Source organism: Cetorhinus maximus, chromosome 16 (assembly GCF_964194155.1).
Source record: "Cetorhinus maximus chromosome 16, sCetMax3.hap1.1, whole genome shotgun sequence".
Lineage (NCBI taxonomy): Eukaryota > Metazoa > Chordata > Chondrichthyes > Lamniformes > Cetorhinidae > Cetorhinus > Cetorhinus maximus.
In genome coordinates this window covers 39792146-39816873 of record NC_135894.1, presented here as the reverse complement: position 1 = coordinate 39816873, position 24728 = coordinate 39792146, and positions in this window count along the sequence as shown.

Here is a 24728-nt window from a genome sequence, read left to right as displayed (position 1 = left end):
TGGTAAATAGCAATGTGGAGAAAAACAGTAACTATCAACCTTAAGTTGGTTAATTAAGGATTAACTCTTGGAAGAACCTTTTATACGATGTAAGTTTTTCATAAATTTCTTACCGCTACAGAAGTCTCCAATAATCTAAACTATTTTTTGAAAATTCAAAATGATTTTGTTCTCTTTAAATAGTTTAAAACAGATTTGTTTCTTCCCTGGGAATTTCACAATGATCCCCTCATTTCAGAGAGAATCAGCCTTTTATTCCTGGATTTTGAATATCCTACTACTCAGGATTAGAAAGGAACTGTCAATCACATACAAAGTGAAACAATCACGTAACGATCTTTAAAGTTTGAATTGTTCTTCTTGAAGCCAAAAATGACTGACTCAGCGGAGTTTGTTAAACTTAAAAGTAGAATTTGCAATATTGTGTCGATATAATTTTGGTATTGAGTTGTAGTTGATCTTTAAACTGCTTACATACCGTGGCTGGACTTAAAGAAACTCATTTTGTTACTACTCCTTTTGAACCTGATTTTCATGAGTCCCAACAATGTGGTGCTCGTGAGAATCAATATTATTTATTCCTGACATGACAAAAGCGTAACCATTCCTATTTCGGGAACCATGGGTGTAGTAAATGGTAGAATTAGAAACTTGGCAAGGAAATGTAGTATAAAGTGTTAATTCTTACTGTGTAATATGCTAATGAGACACAGTATACATCACCACAGGAAGTGATGCAATGCCTCATGATCTTGCTCTCTCTTGTGCAACCTCATGGTTAAAATGTATTCATCATTAGAAATGTTCCAATAAGCTTTGTGTTTTTCTTACCTCAGCAGACTCTAAATATTCTGTGTTAACACAAGACCAACAGTATTATATGGTGGCAGCGAGTGAAAGGCCAAGCATGGAAAAGTCTCTGCTATTACTGGAAAGCTTCGACCAGATTGCACACCCCAATCAAGCAGAAGCATGGCTGAACTGGTGCTGAAGATTTACCAGATATCATGCCACATTGGGGCTCACTGCAAAACTGAACAGTGAGTAGGTCAGTATGTTATTGTATGTGATGTGTGGCTTTGCAGATGAACTCCTAGTCAGGCAAGGGATTGACATAGAAAAAGCTACATTAAAGGAAGTAATAAAAGCACTTCATGCCTACTTCAACCTGCAAAAGAATACCATTGCTGAGCGAGCTAAATTTAACAAGCATACCCAATGACAAGGGGAAACTGTTGATACATTTATCAATGATCTGCATAGACTTGCAGAAAACTGTGAATATGGCAGCTTAAAAGATGAACGAACCAGGGACAGAATTGTTGCCAGAGTCTTGGAGGTACAAAACTCAAGGTCATAGGACAACTGAATGCAACTCTTCAATATAGAGAGAAAAATCACTGAAACCTTACATGTGATACTGAACCAGGGCTGTTCACTCTTGAGCAGGAAAGCCTGTACCAACTTATACCTGATTTGCAGAGCAGAGGATCTGGAAAGCCGAGAAGGTCTGCCTAAAACCCTCAGAGCTGAATTTCCACAGCTGTTCACAGGATTAGGAAAGCTGAAAACAGCATACCACATCATTCTACATCTTGAAATGAGGCTAGTGTGTTTGTTTATACCCAGAAATCCACTCAAAGGTAAAGAAGGATGTTGACACAACGTTGAAACAAAGGGTTATTTTACATGTGACAGAACCAACACGCTGGTGCTTGGGGATAGTCCCACTGTCAAAATCCAACAGATCTATCAGAGTTTGCGTAGATCTTACACAGCTGAACAAAGCAGTTGAAGCGAAGTTCAACATGTGTCATTTGTGGACGAGAGCTAAGCAAAATTGGGAATGAATTCAATATTCACAAAGCTAGATGCAAATAGTTTTTTTGGCAACTACCCCTCGATAAAGAGTCCTAGTTGCTCAGAACATTCATTACAATGGTGGAGGCTTTGTTTTAACAGATTACCCTTCAGCTTCACATCAGCGCTAGAAATCTTCCAGAGGACAATGTTAAGTATCCTAGAAGGACTGTATGTCGCATGGATGATGTCCTGATCTATGGATAACAACAACAACAACAAAATGTGAATTCTCACAGCCAACTGTCAAGTTTCTTGGGCATAGTGTGGATGCATCCAGTGTCAGAGTTGATCCAGAGAAGAGCAAGGTGTTTCCAGCTCTATGCAATGTGACTGAGTTCCTGAGATTCATGGGTGTAGTAAACTAAGTTTGAAAAATCTTGCCCAATCCAGCTGTCATCAATGACCCACTACATCAGCTGTTATGACAAAGCAATACATGGTCCTGGGAGGAAGCACAACAGTGGTTTTTTGAGAAAATCAAAGAGATGCTGATATCTTGGCTCACAATGATCAAGAACTACCCACCATTGTTGCTGCAGATGAATCTTCTACAAGATTATGAGCTGTACTCTTTCAGGTACAGATGAATAGAAAGTGTTGACAATTTACATATGCATCCCGTTCACTAATAGAGACTGAACAGAGATAAGTAGTGATAGAGAATATTACATGGGCTTGTGAAAAGTTTGCAGATTATGTTCTTGGTCTCCACTTCAAGATAGAGACAGACCCCAAACACTTAGTGACACTCTTAAATTCTAAAGAGTTCACAAAAATGCTTCCATGAGTACAACGATTCAGACTGTGGATAATGCCATTTGATGCAAAGATAGTGTATGTTCCGGGAAAACAGCAGACTACAGCAGATGCTTTGTCTCGTATCCCAGTGGCAAGACCTGAATGAGGTGATGTCATCTTTGTTGAAGAGGTAGAAGCCTTTACATTGACAACAACCACCACTCAACAGCAACAACTGAATGAAATCAGAGATGCACAGAAATCTGATGAAGAATGTATTCAAGTCCGAGAGGACTGCATCAAATGATGACCACCATACATGCCACACAATCCCATTCTCAGGCAGTACCATGAACAGAGAGGACACCTCAGTGTTGTTGATGATTTGCTCATCTATGATGAGAGATTAGTTATTCCGAGAGTTCTGAGCCTTGATATACTGCAACGATTGCACCAAGGACATTTGGGCATCACAAAATGTCGAGCCAGAGCAAGATATCCTGTTGGTGGCCAAGTCTCTCAAAGTCACTGGAAGAGATGATGCCAGGCTGTATTACTTGTGCTATTCATTGTCAGGAGACAAGATAACCACTGATGTCATCTTGTTTTCCATCAAGACTATGGGAACATCTTGGGATTGGACCTTTTTGAACACAGAGGTAAAATGTTTTTGATCATAATAGTCTGCTACACCTGATGGATAAAAGTCAAACAACTGTAGGGTCACACTTCTGAAGTAGTGATCACATCGCTGACAAAGATACTTGCAACATATGGAATCCCAGACCCTGTAATCTCAGACAATGGATCGCAGTGTGCCAATGAATGCTTTAAGGAGTTCAAGGCATCACATGGATTTGTCCATACTACCAGTTCATCAAGGTACCCTCAAACCAACGGTAAAGCTGAAAAAGGAGTGCATACTGTAAAAGTATTGCCGAAGAAGAACAATGACATCCAACTTGCACTTCTGAGCTATTGTTCAACTCCACTTCAGAATGGTTTAGCACTATTTGAACCCTTAATGGGAAGAAGACTGAGAAATCAACTTCCTACTCTTCCACACACACTCATGTCAAGTGTACAAGCTGATGACTTAGACAAGGTGAGGGAGAAAGAGGATGCATATTGTTCCAGCCAGAACTATGACCAATGTCACCAAATCTGCAACCTGTCAGACGTCCAACCAGGAGAGCCAATTTGGAACCAAGATCAAGCTCACTATGGCCAAGTGGTTACCACATCGACAGCCCTACCTCATCCAAACAAATAGTGGTATGGTGAGATGGAACAGACCTGCACTAGTTGCCACACAGAAGAAACCTTCTACACAGTTGAAGCAATCATCTACCAAATTGAACAGGTGCTGTGTTTATTGAGAGGTCCAGATGACAGCCAGATCAGTGAACTTGAGTTATCTACAAATTCTCCTTTTTACCAGCAGAGCCTCATCCGCAGGACTCAAATCCCCAATTCCCTTCAAAGAAGCAGAGGACCCGGTGAGGAAGATGAGTGAAACCGCCATAGGCGGTTGTCCCTAGAAAAAGAAATGGAGGTCAGAGACTTTGGGGGGATGCAGTATAAGGGGTTAATTCGAACTGTGTCATATGTTAATGAGACACAGTATACATCATCACAGGAAGTGATGCAATGTCTCATTATCTTGCTCTTCCTTACAACCTTGTAAAGCGTTACCAATAGAAACAATTTCAACACCAGTCACAAAAGGATATATCAGGAAATATTGCCAAAAACTTGATCAACGAAGTGGGCTTTAGAGAGCATCTTAAAAGAGGAGAGAAATGAAGAGAGGTGGAGAGGTTTAGGAGGGGAATTCCAGAGCTTAGGGCCAAGACAACTGAAGGCACGGCCTCCAGTGGTGGGGTCATTAAAATTAGGGTGGGCAAGAGGAGTGCAGATATTTCAGGCTTGTAGAATGAGAGGAGATTACAGGGATTTTAAATCAAGGATGAGAATTTTAGAATTGAAGTATTTTTGGATTGGGAACCAATCATGTGCAATTAGCACATGGATGAATGAGACATGGGGCAGAATTTGAAGGCCCTGTCGCAGCGGGGGCAGGGCTGTAAAATGTGGCAAGCCGTTCAAAAGTCCATTGACTTCAGCGGGATGGTAAAATCCCGCCAGTGTAAAATTCCAGTATGAGTTAAGAAATGGCATGAGTTAAGATATGGGCAGCAGACTTACAACGACAGATAATATGCAGAAAATGCATAAACCTTACAATGTTAGCACAGGCGGACCATAAAATACTAGCCTTTGCGCATTGAGCATGTAATAGACCTAAATTTTTCAATTTTAGATTTAGTTGATTTTCCATTCTTCCACAATCTGTGCTTAAAGCCACTGCAGGTGAGACACATATTGTGAATTTATCCATTTATCGGTAAAAATGGGAGGCAAAGGGAATTGCACTATAGGCCCAGCTTTCATCCTCAACTAGAGCCACTACACAGGCAGAAAATAATATTATTCAATGGATTGAACCTGCAGTATCCAGCACACAAATGGAATAGCCGAGGTTCTTCGCTGGGGACCTGAAAGTTGAAATGCACCATGAGTATACAACACATTGATTAATATTGGCTTAAGTTGAACCACAGGCAATTATATCTACTTGAAGTTCAAGGGTTTTGGTTTCCTTTGCTAATAGGGTCTCTTTATGAAGAAAAATGAGCACAAATGCAAGCAGAGGGTCAGTGCTGATATTTCCTGGGAGTTAGATTCCAGCATTATAATTTAAAGGAAGGTTTCTATCTTTATTTTTTGCCATGAACTTTCTATATAGAGATCCTTTCCCCATTTCTCTAACTGATGAGCTACAATAGCCAGCTTAGTGATTTGCTTCAGGAAGCGAGGTAAATTTACCCGTCTCTCACCCATTAGGAAGGAGTTGAGTCTGATGGAATCATGCCAGGTGATGAGTCTTTTTTTTAAGTGCGATTTTTGTCTTGCTACCATCCCGTTCATCTGAAAAATGAGAGGAGGGAGACAAAAGATCATCCCTAGTTTAACGGGCCTTAAAATTCTGCAAAGCTGCCATTAGTCTACTGTTATGCCACTGGCAGGAGGCCAGAGCAATTCCCAGAGAAATGGCACAAAACAATGTCAGGCTTCTCTGGGGTTTCTGCCGGTCTCCTGTTGGAGATACAATGGGAGACCAGTGGTAACTCCATAGAATTGTTAGAACAAGCAAATTTATGTGACACAAAACAAATAGGGCTTTCATCCAAACATATATCAGGATAACTATAAAGTATATATACTTCATATATACTATCATTACTGCCTTAAGACACAGTACTGCAGATTGCAAAGGAATATTGCAGCTTCCCTGCAATACAACAGCACAGCAGATATGACAGAATCACACAGTGCATAAGAGGCCCTTTGGCCCATCGAGTCTGCACCGACATGTGAGAAACTTACTTACCTAATCCCATTTACCAGCACATGGCCCATAGCCTTGTTAGAGACAGAACTTCATATTTCTGACAAAAGGTTGTTGCCTTGAAAAATTGGGCTGACTTTTCCATTTATGAGACTAAGCGCGGTAGCAGTTGGTTTTGGCAGCTCTCACCCTGCTGCTCCGAATGGCGAAAAGCCCCTCACGCCCAATTCCACGCTTCGAAGCTCTTTAACTTTGCACAGGCAATTTCAAACTGAATCAGCTGGCAGTTCGGAGCTGATTCGCCCACCCGCTGTCAGCTGGCAGGGTCAAAGGTCCAGGTGCCATAGTTAAATGCCAGTCTAACACATACACCTCATTCTATCCAGCCCACCTGTCTCCATGAGACCATTATAGATGTCTTCCATGCACAAGAAGAAAGCCGAAAGCCTCAGGAAGAAGGCAGCACCCCACTTCACCCACCAGGCCCTCGAAACATTGATCAGAGGAGCCCGGGTGCACAGGCATGTCCTGTATCCCAGGGATAGATCCAGGAAACATACCAGCCTCACCTCTCCAGCCTGGGAGGCTATTGCACAAGGTGTCAGTGCGGCTGGTAACCGCGCTCAAAACATTGTCCAGTGCAGGAAGAGGATGAATGATCTCATCCACTCTGCCAGGGTAAGTCATCCTTCAACTCCCTCCAATATCAAACTCCAATCATGGCATCATGCTCTGAAATGGCTACTCTCTTCAGGGATCTCACGCAACCATTAGCAGAGGACACATATCAACACTCACCGAGACTTTCACATCACCACCATCCCATCCATTATGATGCTCACACTCCATCCTCTGATCTTTCTGGGGAGAGCTCACCACACACAGGGGACATACATCTCACCCAACCTCTGTTCCTTCCCTTCTCATCACATACCTTTCTTTCATCTTCATACAGGCCAATTTGGCACAGAACAGAAGGGAAAGATCGCAGACAAGGGGAGAGACGGCCAACATCATTGCCCTCACTGAGTTCAAGGAGGCTGGGGAGGACAGGGATCGCTCCTGTGGTGAAGGGCAGATCTGTTTGTCTCATCAACCTAGTACACATCACATCTCCATCAATTCATCACATCCTGACAATCACAGTGAGTCACATGCAGTCTTATATAGCTCATGCTCATCAACTGAAACTCTATTCTCTATTTTCTAGGTAGCAGCAGATGAAGGCCCACAAGGAGCCCAGCGTAAGCCTGAGGCCCCAGACTATGCCCAAAGTGGAAGCTCTTCCAGGAACCTGTCAGCAATTAAAGTGTCACGAGCACGTCCCCCACAGCTTGCTTCCTCCATGGCATCATTGCGTTCATACTGACCCTCAGCAGCCTCCTGAGGTTCCTGGGTCTCCGGATCTTCATCCTCAGATGAGCTCTCATCCTCCTCCAATTCGCTTTCTGGCAGGGGGGTCGCTTCTTTGCAAAGCCAGATTGTGAACGGTGCAACACACTGCGATGATGCGGGAAACCCTGTCGGCAGTGTACTGGAATGAGCCACCTGAGCGGTCCAAGCATCTGAAATGCATCTTCAGAAACCCTATGGTCTGATCTAAAAGGAAGCACGTGGAGTTGTGAGCAGCATTATACTTCTCCTCGGAATGACTGACGGTGATGCACAAGTGTCCTCAGTCCATGTTTCAGTGTGTACCCTTTGTCACCAAGCAGCCATCCCTGCAGATGTACCAGTCCCTCCAAAATCTCAGGCACCTGGGAGTGACTCAGGATGTAGGAATTATGGCAGCTCCCAGGGTACCGTGCGCAAACGTGCAGAATATGCTTCCAGTGATCACACACCGGTGATGATTGATAAACATTAGCGGCTACTGCCGCGGAGCCTGAATAGCCAATAGTCTATTGCACCCTGCACCCTTGAAAAGCCTGGGATGGTGGCAAAGCTGCTGAATCTCGCACTCTGACTATCCTTGTCCAGAGAAAACCTGACATAGTGATGGGCCTTCTTGTAAAGGGCATCTGTGACCTCCTCTATGCATCGATGTGTTGTGGACTGAGAGATGCAGCACAGGTTCCCTGTCGATCCCTGGAAAGACCCAAAGGCAAAGTGTTGTAGGGTGGCCGAGTTGTACTTTGGGTGGAAACATTAAGTTTATTTACAATATACTCAGCAGCCATTATACATGTGCTTTCAACTCCGACTCTATCTCTACACTGTCTGCTGAGGTAGCTCGTGCTACTCTCCTATTGATTACTACAGATCATGTGATCTTTCCTAACAAGTATTATTATTAAAGGTACATTGCACACTAAATAAAACCATAATTACTACACAAAGAAATTGAGCGCTACGGTCACCTTCAAAGCCACTGGCAGGGGATGCCCTCCAACTCCACGTGGCATCAGGTCCTCATGAAGAATGTGGCATATGTGATGTACCAGAGCTCAGGACAAGCACACATGTGCACGGTATTGCCTGTCACTCATTTGCAAATAGGAGGCTCTTCTACGATAAACCCTAGGTCTGGCGAGTCACCCTAGTTGTCTGAGTCTCTCCTCCTGACCCTTCTGCTCATGCTCTGGCTCCACTTGACCATGTCCCTCAGGCGTGGCCTCCTGCTGGAGCTGCACTCGGCATTGCCTCTTCCTCCTTCACCACCTCCATTGCATTAGGATCCTGACAAAGGCAGCATTGAGCCCTGGATCCATATGTGCTTTGCCTTCCCTCTGAAATGAAACATTGAAGACATTAATGATTAAAGAGTCAAGAAAGTGAAGCTCAGAATATGAAAGCTATGGCAGCTGAGAGATTTTATAGTTTTCCTGCCCTACTTACATGGTGGCTGATGCAGCCTTGTTCCTGAGATGCCAGCACACACATCAAGGTGAACAAGATGGCATCCCAGATGTGCAACATCTGGAGTCCTGCGTGGAATGATAAGGTGTAAATGAGATGAGTGACCCAACCTAGCTCTGTGCACCAACCTCTGATGTGGCATATTAATGACCAATCAGTTGCTCATGGTCAATGAGCAGATGCCCTTTGGCCCAATAGGAATGTTAAATCTGATGAACATGTGACAGGCCTTCATTGATGGAATTCCCTGTATGACACAGCTGTGCCTCCTTCACTATTGCCTGCATTCCCAAATTCTAAATTCCTGTGTGTTACTCTTGAGATGCAGTGACTGTGATGTGAAGCCCCTGAGTTCTGAACAGCCCTTTAACAGTGCTAATGAAGGCATTGGCTTTCAGTGGCTTTCTTTCCAAGGAGCTCTTCCTCCTTTCTCACTAAGCAGACTCATGTTCACTCTTGCGGCACCAACAAGTTAGAGGACGACCCCAGAAAGGAACCCTTAGCCCAGCGGTGTGCTCCTCCCACACTGTCTCAGACCCCTACTGATCAGATTCGCTGGTACTTTCTATTTGAGACAGCACCAACAGTGGTACAGCAAGATGGTGGTTCTCCGCTATTACTTCGAAACACAATTCGATATTACCTCTCTCACTGTCCGTCTGCCGGATATATACCTGGAACCTCACAATATGAAGGTAGCGCTCCCTCCTGTTGTTCTCCAGCCTTCCCCAGTAATATGGAAGCCATAGTTGTTGTGGTCAACATTCCTACCCCCTCCCCCAACCCCACCCCACCCACCCCATCCCCCAATCCATCACTGGTGACATACCCATGCCCCATGTGGACCTTTACCCTCCCCACCTAGAGGCATAGTCAGCTACCAATGTGAAGACCTCCAGGAGAGCTTCACATTCCACCCCCCACCCCCTTTAATTATGTGTTTCCAATCTACAGGTTGCAGGTGCCTCCAATTACCATCAACACCATTCTCTCTGCACCCCAGCCCAGTACAGAGGCAGACAGTGACTGTGAGACAGGCCTGTACACCAAGCTGTGCTTTTTTCCTACTGAATGCACAGTCCTTGCCCCTTTTTGATGCTGGAGTACACCATATTCCCAATGATTCCTCCTGCTGCGTGCCAGCTGCACTCCTGGACTGTCTCCTATCTCTGACTTCTGATTATGTGGTCCACATAGCCCCTGGACTGCCTATACTCTGTGATTAACTTCCACATTGTCTCTGGACTGCCTGTACTCTGTGACTCCTTTCCAAATTGTCTCTGGACTGCCTGTACTCTGTGACTCCTTTCCAAATTGTCTCTGGACTGCCTGTACTCTGTGATTCACTTCCAAATTGTCTCTGGACTGCCTGTACTCTGTGACTCCTTTCCACATTGTCTCCAGACTGCCTGTACTCTGTGACTCTTTTCCACATTGTCCCTGGACTGCCTGTACTCTGTGACTTCTTTCCACATTGTCCCTGGACTGCCTGTACTCTGTGACTCCTTTCCACATTGTCTCTGGACTGCCTGTACTCTGTGACTCAGTTCCACATTATCTCTGGACTGCCTATACTCTGTGACTCCTTTCCACATTGTCTCTGGACTGCCTGTACTCTGTGACTCCTTTCCACATTGTCTCTGGACTATCTGTACTCTGTGACTCCTTTCCACATTGTCTCTGGGCTGCCTGTATTCTGTGACTCCTTTCCACATTGTCTCTGGGCTGCCTGTACTCTGTGACTCCTTTCCACATTGTCTCTGGACTGCCTGTACTCTGTGACTCCTTTCCACATTGTCTCTGGACTGCCTGTACTCTGTGACTCCTTTCCACATTGTCTCTGGACTGCCTGTATTCTGTGACTCCTTTCCACATTGTCTCTGGGCTGTCTGTACTCTGTGACTCCTTTCCACATTGTCTCTGGACTGCCTGTACTCTGTGACTCCTTTCCACATTGTCTCTGGACTGCCTGTACTCTGTGACTCCTTTCCAAATTGTCTCTGGACTGCCTGTACTCTGTGACTCCTTTCCAAATTGTCTCTGGACTGCCTGTACTCTGTGACTCCTTTCCAAATTGTCTCTGGACTGCCTGTGCTCTGTGATTCACTTCCAAATTGTCTCTGGACTGCCTGTACTCTGTGACTCTTTTCCACATTGTCTCTGGACTGCCTGTACTCTGTGATTCACTTCCAAATTGTCTCTGGACTGCCTGTACTCTGTGACTCTTTTCCACATTGTCTCCAGACTGCCTATACTCTGTGACTCCTTTCTACATTGTCTCCAGACTGCCTGTACTCTGTGACTCTTTTCCACATTGTCCCTGGACTGCCTGTACTCTGTGACTTCTTTCCACATTGTCCCTGGACTGCCTGTACTCTGTGACTCCTTTCCACATTGTCTCTGGGCTGCCTGTACTCTGTGACTCAGTTCCACATTATCTCTGGACTGCCTATACCCTGTGACTCCTTTCCACATTGTCTCTGGACTGCCTGTACTCTGTGACTCAGTTCCACATTATCTCTGGACTGCCTATACTCTGTGACTCCTTTCCACATTGTCTCTGGACTGCCTGTACTCTGTGACTCCTTTCCACATTGTCTCTGGACTGCCTGTACTCTGTGACTCCTTTCCACATTGTCTCTGGACTATCTGTACTCTGTGACTCCTTTCCGTACTGTCTCTGGACTGCCTGTACTCTGTGACTCCTTTCCACACTGTCTGTGGACTCTCTGTACTCTGTGACTCCTTTCCACATTGTCTCTGGGCTGCCTGTACTCTGTGACTCCTTTCCACATTGTCTCTGGACTGCCTGTATTCTGTGACTCCTTTCCACATTGTCTCTGGGCTGCCTGTACTCTGTGACTCCTTTCCACATTGTCTCCAGACTGCCTGTACTCTGTGACTCCTTTCCACATTGTCTCTGGACTGCCTGTACTCTGTGACTCCTTTCCACATTGTCTCTGGACTGCCTGTACTCTGTGACTCCTTTCCACATTGTCTCTGGGCTGCCTGTACTCTGTGACTCCTTTCCACATTGTCTCTGGACTGCCTGTAATCTGTGACTCCTTTCCACACTGTCTGTGGACTCTCTGTACTCTGTGACTCCTTTCCACATTGTCTCTGGACTGCCTGTACTCTGTGACTCCTTTCCACATTGTCTCTGGACTGCCTGTACTCTGTGACTCCTTTCCACATTGTCTCTGGACTGCCTGTAATCTGTGACTCCTTTCCACACTGTCTGTGGACTCTCTGTACTCTGTGACTCCTTTCCACATTGTCTCTGGGCTGCCTGTACTCTGTGACTCCTTTCCACATTGTCTCAGGACTGCCTGTATTCTGTGACTCCTTTCCACATTGTCTCTGGGCTGCCTGTACTCTGTGATTCCTTTCCACATTGTCTCTGGACTGCCAGTAATCTGTGACTCTTTTCCACACTGTCTCTGGACTGCCTGTACTCTGTGACTCCTTTCCACATTGTCTCTGGACTGCCTGTAATCTGTGACTCTTTTCCACACTGTCTCTGGACTGCCTGTCCTCTGTGACTCCTGACTGCAAAGTCCCAGACCAAGAACTTGGAATTTTGCAGAGTTCCCCATTGCGTTAATGACTGAGAGCTACAGTGGCCCCTCCCAAACCACACACCCCCCTTCCCCCACCCTCACCCCCACCTTCTGTATCTCTGTGCAACCCATCCCTCTTGTGCCTTACTAACAACCACCCCCTTCCTATTCCGGAGTCTGCGTGCATCCGCTTCCAGTCAAGCATGTGTTATCATTTTATTCACCCCCCGACCCCCCACCCCCCACCCTGGAATGTAAGTGTTTCATGTTGCCTCTTGGGCTCCAGCTTCCCAACCCCTCGGCCTACCCTCTGCCTTCCGTTGTGCCCCCTTGCCCCCACTTACAGTCCTTACACAGCCTCCCATCCCCACTGCCCCCTTGTGTTTGTCATCCCCACCTCCTCCCCACCGGTCGAAATGCTTATTTCTGAAAGCAGAGTTCTGCCTGAGGACCACTGCACAGCGGTGTCCTTGTGGACAACAGTATCAGCCACCGGGAGTAGAGGACCCCTGCGCTCCCCAACCCCGGCCGCATTACTGGTCACTGTCTGGAAGTGGAGGCCTGCATGAGTACCACAGCACAGTGGTGTCCTTCGGGACAACGTAGGGAAAGAGCTGTAGCAAACCAACTCTACAGCTCCAGAAGCGTGGCATTCATTGCAACAAGACAGACGCAGTGCTGTGGCAGCTAGGCCACGTATGTTGCACTCACCTTGAAGTCATGAGTGAACTGAGGTCCAACGTGTGCATGCCACTCCTTTTCAAATGGATTTGAGGTTGACGTAATTTCCCGCTGGCGTGATGTAAGATTAGAAGGCATCACAAGATTCCAGCGAGCAGCTGCTTTAATGAGCATTCATGAGATGGTATAGTATGCAAATGGTGTTCATGCCACTAGGCAGCAGGATAGCCCACCTGCTATTAACCTGCCATCGGTCGAATCACAAGCTACTTTTATGTTGTGAGTTTCCGACTTTTTGACTGCCGCTGGATTCTCCACTCCCACCTGCCACAAAACCTGCAGTGGGAAGGATGGGAAAATTACACACATTAACTCTGCTTCTCTCTCCACAGTTGCCGCTTGACCTGCTCAGTTTTCAGCATTTTCTGTTTATATTTCAGGACTTTGTAATGACTTTTTGTTGATACTCATCTTGGTAATTTTCAACTTTATCCCCAGGCAGTAATCTGGCAGAACAGATTGTTCACTGAAAAACCTACTTATTGGTTTTAATTCTGTTGATTTTAACTCCGTATTTTATAAAATTAACAATCAGCCATTTTACTTGGTAATCAGTAATTTCAGAATTACAGTTTTCGCCATGCAGGAGAGCAAACTTTGGTGTTTTAACATGGTTACAAGATGATTGGGCCATATCTTGTTAGAGGTCATGTGAGGCGAGAAGGAAAAATTTAATAAGAGCGAGTTGTTAGAGAAAAGAATAACCAAGGTCATGATAATCATGATAACCAGAACAGTATGGAGAGGGATGGATGAAGAATTACAAAAGGCCATCTCTGATGTCAGAGATAAGTTGAGGGAGCAAATAAAGGAAGGTTAGAAAAGATTGCATGAGGTTATGGGGAGTGGAGATGGCTTGAGGTAGTTTATAGAGGGTGTCATGAAGGTTAGTACTGGCTTATCAGGGAATGACTTAAAGAAGGTGGCTAATTGTTACAAAAATAATTCAAGGGAGATTAAAAAAGCCTTAAAGGAGTGTGTGGGAGAGATTATAAACTTAATATTAAACTTAGTAATAGTGAAGAAAGCTTTACCATTTAGGGAGAAAATCAAAAGACAAAAGGAATAACAGTGGGATTGACATCCTCCCCATTCTCCAGTTCAATATCAATAATTTCCTCATGAGAAAAATCATTTTGTCTAAAACCTTCAGATGAAGAATGTCAGGCAATTGTCCATCAAAAATAGCAACCAGCCCTGGGGCTGATTCATTTTAATATGAATTAAAATACTAACAGCAAAGAAATAAAAAAAACATTTCTAATTGTTATACTTAAAATGATATTATTTGAATGAATGCTATTTTATAGCAATGCCCCATTTAGTATGCAATGTGAATGTATTTTTTAAAAGTATTACATCCCAATTAAAGTGTACACCCTAATTTCTTTCCCTATTGGTAGTTTGCTTTGTCAGCAGATGGCCTGCTTCCAGCCCTCTGCCAAAGCGCACTTTGACTAGGCATCTGCAGGTAGGCATTAACAATAAAGTGGCTTTCTGATAGAAAACATTGAGAAAAGTGCTGGCATCATTCTCAAGGATTTAACAAAGTTGCCTCCTAACATTATCAGGCTTTATCATTTTGCATAAATTATATTGTCAAAAAATAATTAAAGGAGATAAATTTTAGCAGAACACCTGGACCAGACAAGACTGGATGCTAGCTTGTAGTTAAGGCTGAATGGTTACTGCCGAATGAGAGGGCCATTTGCAGGAGTTAAGCTGCACGGCCAAGTAGCAACCCAGAAGTTGACCTCTTTAAGTTACCATGCATGCAGGGCCACACAACAAAATGTAAAAATCCTGAATACTTAAATGAATAGGCTGCACACACCAGGAAAAATCAAAGGGGACATAGGCTTTAATCAACAGATTTTAACCAGTCAGGTATTACAAAGAATTAAACCCAACCACTGAAACCTTCCATTCCAATTTCACAAGGGGATTATGGATACAAATAAACATAGTTAAAAGTTGGACATCTAATTCAGGCAAAAGTTGGCAATCTGGGGAGGTAGTTGTTGGGGGGGTGGAGGGGGATGGGGGGCGCATTTTGTGGACCCTGCAAGAGCACAGAGTGTGGCATGCTGGATGACTTAATTTGGTGGGGTGCAAAATTTTAATTTCCTAATGGTGGTTGAGATGCAGAGATAAAGTCAGTAGTGTGTTTGCGGCATGTTGAGTCTGCTGGCCTGTGGCAGGTTCATACTTATAATACACTTGCAAGCCACAAATACTCATTAGTGTGAAACAGGTTTTAATAAGTCCTACCTTCGGGATAAAGTTAACGGTACATGAGAATCTCATGGCACTGGATCGTTTAAAGGTGGCATACACCAGTCGGCTTTGTGTACTCGTGACTAAGGTAAGCAGTTGTCCATTTTGAACTCTGTGCCACAAGTCAGAGGGTGTTGAAAGACATACATTCAGGTGCCGGTAGGTGTGATAGAGGGAGGTAGTCAGGTGCTGGCAGGTGCACTGGAGGGAAGGGCCTAATGTCCTGAGTGTGGTAGTCATGCAATGGAATGGCGAGGGGGGCGGGCGGTTCCAGGCAGGGATGGTAAGGTGGGTGATGGGCCTAAAGTCGGGGGGAGCGGGTCAGTGCTGTCAATGTTGGAGCCCTTTGGGGAAAATTGAGGGTGCTGAGAAGGAGGGGACTGTCACAGTCAAAGCGGTGAGTTGTATTCGGTATGGGGCCAGTTCAGGGTCAGGTATTGGCAGGTCTCATGGGATGGGTCACAGGAATGGACAAAAGCATTGACGAGGATAACAGGAGGGTTCATGGTCAGACCGCGAATTTGGATGGTCATGGATGTACGCAGAGGGAGGAGAGATGGAATGTCCAGGGAACTGGTAATAGGGCCCAGGGCAAAAGGAAGAGGTTCAAGTGTAACAGAGGGATGGTGGAAGGTTATGTTTGGTGTTTAGGGCAAGTGTGAGGGTAACAGGAGGAGGGTAAAAGGCGCAGGAACAGGTTTCAAAGGTCACGCACAGCATATCTAGGGCCTTGTATAAAACACAGCTCCTCTGAAGGTAATCTTCATTGAAGTGGGAGAAGGATCGTTTTGGGTGGATGGAATTCAGGTTGTGCACCATTGGCTGATTAAAGGAACTCCCTAATAATTAGTTCAATGGATGGAAATCATGGACGAGTATGCTCTCTTATGTATGTTTGCCCTCTTCACATAGTGCGATTACTGCATTAACCATGGGTCTCATTCACCCAATATCCTTGCAACCTTGGGATCAGGAGGAGAGAATGCGAAGAAGGAGAGGTCTTGCTGTCCAACAACAGAGGTTGCAAGATCAACAACAGGCAGCACCAGAGGAGGAGGCTGGTCCGGATGCAGACATCCCAGAAAAGCATTGGCGAAGATGGGCACTGGTGCATCAATGTGTCCTCAGGAACAAATTACTCCCAGATGTCAGAGATGTTTAAGGATGTTCTGGGAAATGATCACCGAAGATATGTCAGATTGTTCATCAAGACATGCAGCCACATAGATTTGGTAGGAACACCGTGCCAGTGACCCTCAAGGTTACAGTGGCACTCAATTTCTACACCAGCAATGGCTTCCAGGGTATGACTGGTGGTATATGTGGCATCTCACAGGCTGCCACACATTGGTGCATAAAGGAGGTGACCAATGACCTATTTAGTCATGCCAATGATTTTATCCATTTTTCGACGGATGAAGAGGGTTTCCTCAAGCACAAGGTGTCATCGACTTTGCTCATGTGGCTCAGAAAAGCTCCCTGGGAACAGCCAGCTGCATTTGTAAATCGTAAAGGTTTTCACTCCTTGAACGAACAACCGGTGTACGACCTCAGGAGAGGAATAATGCAGGTCTATTCTCATTTCCCAGGGATCAGTCATGATGCATACATCTTGTGCAACTCATGGCTCCCACAGCTTTTTGATGGCCCAGCCCAGGTTGATGAATAGATCCTTGGTGACAAGGTCTATCCATTGCATACATGGCTGATGGCTCCAGTGAGAATCCCCAGAGCGATGCAGAGGAGCACTGCAATCAACGCATGCTTCCACCAGAGCCACCATTGAGCACACCATTGCACTTCCACTACTTTGACTAGTCTGGAGGGGCTTTGTAATACACACCCCAGAGGATGTCACAAATAGTAGAGGTCTCTGTGCACTGCACAACCCGACGCTGCAATGTGAACAGGTGCTGCAAGGAGAAGGGCACAAGGAACATCAGCCCTCCTCAGATGAGGAGGATTTGTCGGAGCATGAGGAAGCCATAAATCCAAGTGAGCCTTTCATGGATTTCACGGAGCCATGGAGAGTTGGACAACCTGATTTATACAAGGTTTGCTCAACAATAACATATCTGCTCGACCATTGCTCCATTATCAGACCTCCATCACCTTTTTTGGGATGTAGATCTTACCCAGCCGAGTTAACTATAAACCTACATCCTCTACCACCTATAATAGAACAGGGAGTGGAGCTTTGTCAAACACACTCACTAGTGTATGCTGGTCCCAAGGAAATCTTAGGGGTACGAGGACAACCATGTAACAGCCTGCCTTGCCCAATTATTCTGACCAAGCACCACCTTTAAAGTGCTTTGCTTGCAACTGCACCTGTCTCATTTATAGTTGCTGAGAGTGAAGTCGTCCAACATCCTTTAGAGTGCATAAATTATGGGGAGATGGTGGTGTAGTGGTATTGTCACTGGACTGGTAATCCAGAGACCCAGGGTAATGCTCTGGGGTCCTGGGTTCAAATCCCACCATGACCAATGGTGGAATTTGAATTCAATAAGAATCTGGAATTAAAAGCCTGATAATCACCATGATTGCCAATTGTCATAAAAACCCATCTGGTTCACTAATGTGTTGTCCTTACCTGGTCTGGCCTAAATGTGACTCCAGATCTACAGCAATGTGGTTGACTCTCAAATGCCCTCTGAACAAGGGCAATTAGGATTAGGCAATAAATGCTGGCCCCACTAGCAATGCCCACATCCCATGAACAAATATTAAATAAATGGAGGGGGGTGCAGTTGTGCCTGCATTTTAAGCCAGGCTCCACAGAATGATCATCACAGAAGTAACAATTCGCAAGAACATTCAATAAAGAATGTATGAAAACGTAACACATCTCATTCAGGAATGATGTCTATGTCCCAATCTCCTTCAAGCCATCATATTGTGACAAATATGGAGCTTACCATGACTGATGATCTAATACTATGACAGGCCCCAAGACTTCTCAATAATACAAATGATTAACGTAGAAACATAGAAATTAGGAGCAGGAGTAGGCCATTCGGCCCTTTGAGCCCGCTCCCTCTTTCTCCCCATATCTTTTGATCCCTTTCACTCCAAGAGCTATATCTAACTCCTTCTTGAAAACATACAATGTTTTGCCCTCAACTACCTTCTGTGGTAGCAAATTCCACAAGCTCACCACTCTCTGGGTGAAGAAACTTCTCCTCACCTCAGTCCTAAATAGCCTACCCCGTACCCTCAGACTGTGACCCCTGGTTCTGGACTCCCCCACCATTGGGAACATCCTTCCTGCATCTACCCTGCCCAGTCCTGTTAGAATTTTATAGGTTTCTATGAGGTCCCCCTCATTCTCCTGAACTCCAGCAAATATGATCCTAACTGATTCAATCTCTCCTCCTTTGTCAGTCCCACTATCCCAGGAATCAGTCTGGTGAACCTTCGCTGTACTCCCTCTATAGCAAGTACATCCTTCCTCAGATAAGGAGACCAAAACTGCGCACAATATTCCAGGTGTGGTCTCATCAAGGCCCTGTACAATTGCAGCAAGACATCCCTGTTCCTGTACTCGAATCCTCTGGCTATGAAGGCCAACATACTATTTGCCTTCTTTACCACCTGCTGCACCTGCATGCTTACCTTCAGCAAGTGGTATACAAGGACACCCAGGTCTCGTTGCACATTCCCCTCTCTCAATTTATAGCCATTCAGATAATAAGCCTTCCTGTTTTTGCTACCAAAGTAGATAACTTCACATTTATCCGCATTATACTGCATCTACCATGCATTTACCCACTCACTCAGATTGTCCAAATCACACTGAAGCATCTCTGCATCCTCCTCACAGCTCACCCTCCCACCCAGCTTTGTGTCACCTGCAAACTTGGAGATATTACATTTAGTTCCCTCATCTAAATCATTAATGTATATTGTGAATAGTTGGGGTCCCAGCACCGATCCCTGTGATACCCCACTAGTCACTGCCTGCCATTCAGAAAAAGACCCATTTATTCCTACTCTTTGTTTCCTATCTGCCAACCAGTTTTCCATCCATCCTCAATACACTTCCCCCAATCCCATGGGCTTTAATTTTACACACTAATCTCTTGTGTGGAACTTTGTCGCAAGCCTTCTGAAAGTCCAAATAAGCCACATCCACTGGCTCCCCCTCATGAACTCTACTAGTTACATTCTCGAAAAATTCCTGTAGATTTGTCAAGCATGATTTCCCTTTCATAAATCCATGCTTACTCTGACCGATTCTGCCACTGTTTTCCAAGTGCTCAGCTATTAAATGTTTTATAATGGGCTCTAGAATTTTCCCCAATTTTCCGACATCAGGCTGACTGGTCTATAATTCCGTTTTCTCTTTACTTCCCTTTTTAAATAGTGGGGTTACATTAGCTACCCTCCAATCTGTAGGAACTGTTCCAGAGTCTATAGAATCTCGAAGATGACCACCAATGCATCCACTATTTCTAGGGCCACTTCCTTAAGTACTCTGGGATGTAGATTATCAGGCCCTGGGGATTTATTAGCCTTCAATCCCATCAATTTCCCTAACACCATTCCCCTACTAATACTGATTTCTTTCAGTTCCTCCCTCTCACTAAACCCTGTGTTCCCCAACATTTCTGGTATGTTATTTGTGTCCTCCTTTGTGAAGACAGAACCAAAGTATGTATTTAGTTGGTCAGCCATTTCTTTGTTCCCCATTATAAATTCCCCTGTTTCTGACTGTAAGGGACCTACATTTGTCTTCATCAATTTTTTTCTCTTCACATACCTATAGAAGCTTTTACAGTCAGTTTTTATGTTCCCTGCAAGCTTACTCTCGTACTCTATTTTCCCCTTCTTAATCAATCCCTTAGCCCTCTTTTGCTGAATTCTAAACTGCTCCCAATCATCAGGTCTGTTGTTTTTTCTGGCTAATTTGTATGCCTCTTCCTTGCATCTAATGCTATCTCTAATTTCCCTTGTAAGCCATGGTTTGGCCATCTTTCCTGATTTACTTTTGCACCAGACAGGAATAAATAAATGTTGCAGTTCACCCATGTGCTCTTTGAATGTTTGCCATTGCCTATCCACTGTCATCCCTTTAAGTAATGTTTCCCAATCCATCATAGCCAACTCGCGCCTCATACTATTGTAGTTTCCTTTATTAAGATTCAGGACCCTAGTCTCAGAATCAACTACGTCACTCTCCAACTTGATGAAGAATTCTATCATATTATGGTCGCTCATCCCCAAGGGGCCTCGCACAACTAGATTGCCAATTATTCCTTTCTCATTACACAATACCCAGTCTAGGATGACCTGTTCTCTAGTTGGTTCCTCAACGTATTGGTCCAGTAAAACATCCCGTATACACTCCAGGAATTCCTCCTCTACAGTATTGTTACTAATTTGATTTGTCCAATCTATATGCAGATTAAAGTCACCCATAATTACAGATGTTCCTTTATTACATGTGTCTCTAATTTACTGTTTAATGCCATTCCCAACATCACCACTACAGTTTGGGGGTCCATATACAACCCCTGCTAATGTTTTTTGCCCCTTAGTGTTTCTCAGCTCTACCCATACAGATTCCACATCATCGGAGCTAATATCTTGCCTCACTATTAATGGGAAAGAGCTCCTACAGGGAGATCCAGGGGCCTTGACCCCTCTCACTTAGCCACTGCTGCATAAGCCCAAGGCTAGAGCAAAGGAATGCTCGACCTGGCTGTCCATGACGGTTGTCGCCCTCTCTATGGACGAAGCCACGCCTGAGACATGGCAGAACTCATGGCTAGCATGTACTCCACTGTACCCCACGCAAAGCTGCTCATAATTCCTGGCATTTCCACCATTCCTCCCCAGCTTCTGCTGCATGTCCAGCAGACTTCTTGTGGCCACAACTTGAGGCCTGTCATCAGTGTGGTGCTCAGCAAGGGGCTGATCCCCAGCAGTCCTCCAATCATCTGGGAATTCACCTGTCATATCCTCCCTCAGCTGCTTGGACTTCTCTGTGCTGTGCTCACCAGATTCACCCTCCATGGATCATGTGGGTATAACTGTGCTGGTGGAGGTTTCTGATGAGGCAATTGATGGAGCATCCTCTGGGGCAGTGGCTTCTTCGTCCCCAGAGGTGGAGTCTTTGGGCTCCTGTTGTGGCTGCTGCCTGATCCTTGGATGGAGATGGCCTGTAGTGGAGCACAAAACAAGTTACATAAGAATTATCACAGTTTGAGCACTTCACATTTCATCACATTCATCCTGAATGCATATTTGCTTCTAGCAGGATAGTTGCCTCTTCCTTCTTACATCTAGCTGGCCCAGCCTCGCTGTCTGTGACAGATCACGCTCCCTCCTCCCCAGTGATCTCCATCGCCTCTTCCTTGGTGACTGTCAAGAGTGTCAGTTCAGGAACACCTCCTCTCCTGTGCATCACCTCTCCCTGCTGTTCTGGACCTGCTTGTCCTGTATGACAAAATGCAGAGTCAGTGACATGTCAACTGACACCTAACCCCATTGTCTGCATGCATCCCCATCACACATACAGGCCTGTCATTCACACATTGCATCCAAGCGTAAACAAAAGGCATACTTCCATACACTTTGGCCTCAGTTGCTATGTGGCAGTAAGGCTGATTACACATTCACTCTTCTGGCATAGTTGCCCATTCGCACATATAAATTATTGATGACCACACGAGAGAATCCTGTTGAAGATGTGACAGGAGCACCCTGAGTTTGAAAAAAAGTGAACAGTAACATCATAGGGAAGCTGTACATTGATTGGCTGATGAGTATTAATCCTTAGGGACTGAATCTAATAAACTGGGAGTTTAACAATCGTTAAAATATTAGCTATTAATAACAAATAACAAGTGAGTAGCTAGTGAGTTTTATATTCTATTTTTACATAAAGTTTATTACAACTAGCAAGGTATACTAAGTACTAATAGAGTTTTTCAGTATTAGTAAGGTTTATTAATAGCAATGAGATTTGTTAGTATTGGAGAGATCCAAACAGAAGGGAAATAAGAAGCTGGTGAATCTATTGTTTTATTTTTATTTGAACTGGTAAGGTTTATTGCATTACTAAGGTTTAAAGTAGTACGTTAAGTGGTGGTAAGGAGAGATATTAATTAAAAAATCATTAAGAAAAGAAGTAACTTCCTAATTAGTAGCCGTGGGAAGGAGCGAGAGCTGAGCGGGGCATAAAAAGCGGGAGCAGAAAACAGGCAGAGTTTGAAATGTGACATCAGGAATAAAAAGTGATGTTGCAGGGGAAAAGGCTGATTGTTGAGTAGCCGGTGAGTAATTCTACTTCCTAACCTCCAGTTTATAATAAATATTCTGTAAAGTAAAGGTACGGCATGGCAGGGCAGCTCGGCCACGTGGAATGTACATCCTGCAGCAAGTGGGAAGTCATGGATGCTTCCTGGATGCCAAAATGTGTAGGAAGTGTCACCAGCTAAAGAAACTTGAACTCCAGGTTTCAGAACTCGAGCAATGGCTGGAGTCATTGTGGCGCATCCACGAGGCTGAAAACTACATGGATAGCGCATTGAGGGAGGTTGTCACACTGCAGGTTAAGAGAGATGGAAGGCAGAGATGGAATGGGTGATTTCCAGACAGTCTAAGAGGACCAGGTGTCCCCTGCATCCATCTCATTCACTAACTGTTTTCCTATTTTAGATACTGTGAGGGCACTGGTTCTGCAGAGGAGTGCAGCAAAAGCCAAGACTGTGGCACCACAGGTGGTGCAGCTGCACAGGAGGGGAGGAAAAAGAGTGGAAGAGCAACAGTAATAGGGAATTCATTAGTTAGGGAACAGTCAGGCATTTCTGTGGCCTTGGACGTGACTCCAGGATGGTCCCTGATGCCAGGGTCAAGGATGTCACTAAATGGCTGCAGGGCATTTTTATGGGGGAGTGTGGACAGCCAGAGGTCATGGTCCACATTGGTACCAATGAGATAGGTAGAAAAAGGAATGAGGTCCTAAGAGCAGATTTTAGAGAGCTAGGAAAAGTAGAACTTCAAAGGCAGTAATCCCAGTGCCATGTGCGAGTGAATGCAGGGATAGAAGGATAGAGCAAATGAACACTGGAGAGATGGTGTAGGAGGGAGGGCTTTAGATTTCTGAGGCATTGGGACTGGTTCTGGAGCAGGTGTGGTACCTGTACAAGGAGGATGTGTTATACTTTAGCAGGACCAGAACCAATATCCTTGTGGGTAGATTTGCTAATGGTGTTGGGAAGGGTTTAAACTAGCTTGGCAGGGGGATGGAATCCTGATTGGGAATTCAGATAGGAGAAAAGCAAAGCTGGTAATGGTAGGAACAAAAGTAATAAGCAACATTGGAAGGCAGCGGAAACAAAGGCCAGCATGAAATAGGGACAAAATACAGAAAAATGTTAAAAAGGCAAAATTAAGGGTACTCTATCTTGGTATATGCAGCAATCGCACAAGGTAGATGAATTGATGATACACATAGAAGTAAAGAGGTATCATCTAATTTTCATTATGGAGACATGGCTGCAGGGTGATCAAGGCTGGGAACTGAATCTTCAAGGGTATTTGACATATAGGAAGGATAGGCCAAAAGGAAAAGGAGGTGGGATACATGAGATCAGTACATTAGTGAGTGAGGATCTTAGATCAGAAGATCAAGATGTAGAAATCAGTTTGGGTGGAGCTAAGAAACAGCAAGGGACAGCAAACATTAGTGGGAGTTGCTTCTAGACCACCAAAGTGGTAATGTAGGGTATGATACAAATCAGGAAATTAAAGGTGCATGTAACAAGGATAATATAGTAATCTTGGAGGGCTTCAATCTACATATAGACTGGGTAAACCTCATTAGCACTAATGCTGCGGTGGACAAATTCCTGGAATATATGTAAGATAACTTGCTAGAACAGTACGCTGAGGAACCAACTAGAGAATGGCCTGTTTTAGATCAGGTATTTTGCAATGAGAAAGGACTAATTAATAATATTGTTGTAAATGAGCCCTTAAGGAAGAGTGACCATAATATGATGGAATTTTACATTAGGCTTGGAAGTGGTGTAGTTCAATCCAAAACTAGGGTTTTAAATCTAAACAAAAGAAACTATGAAGGTATGAGGGGCAAATTGGCTGTGGTAGTTTGGGAAATTATGGTATGATGGTATTTAAAGAATTAATACATGGTTTACAACAAATTTATATTTCTTTCAGGCACAAAAACCCAGCAGGAAAGGTGATCCAGCCATGGCTAACAAGAGAAATTATATTAGATCAAAGGAAGAGGCATATAAAGTTGT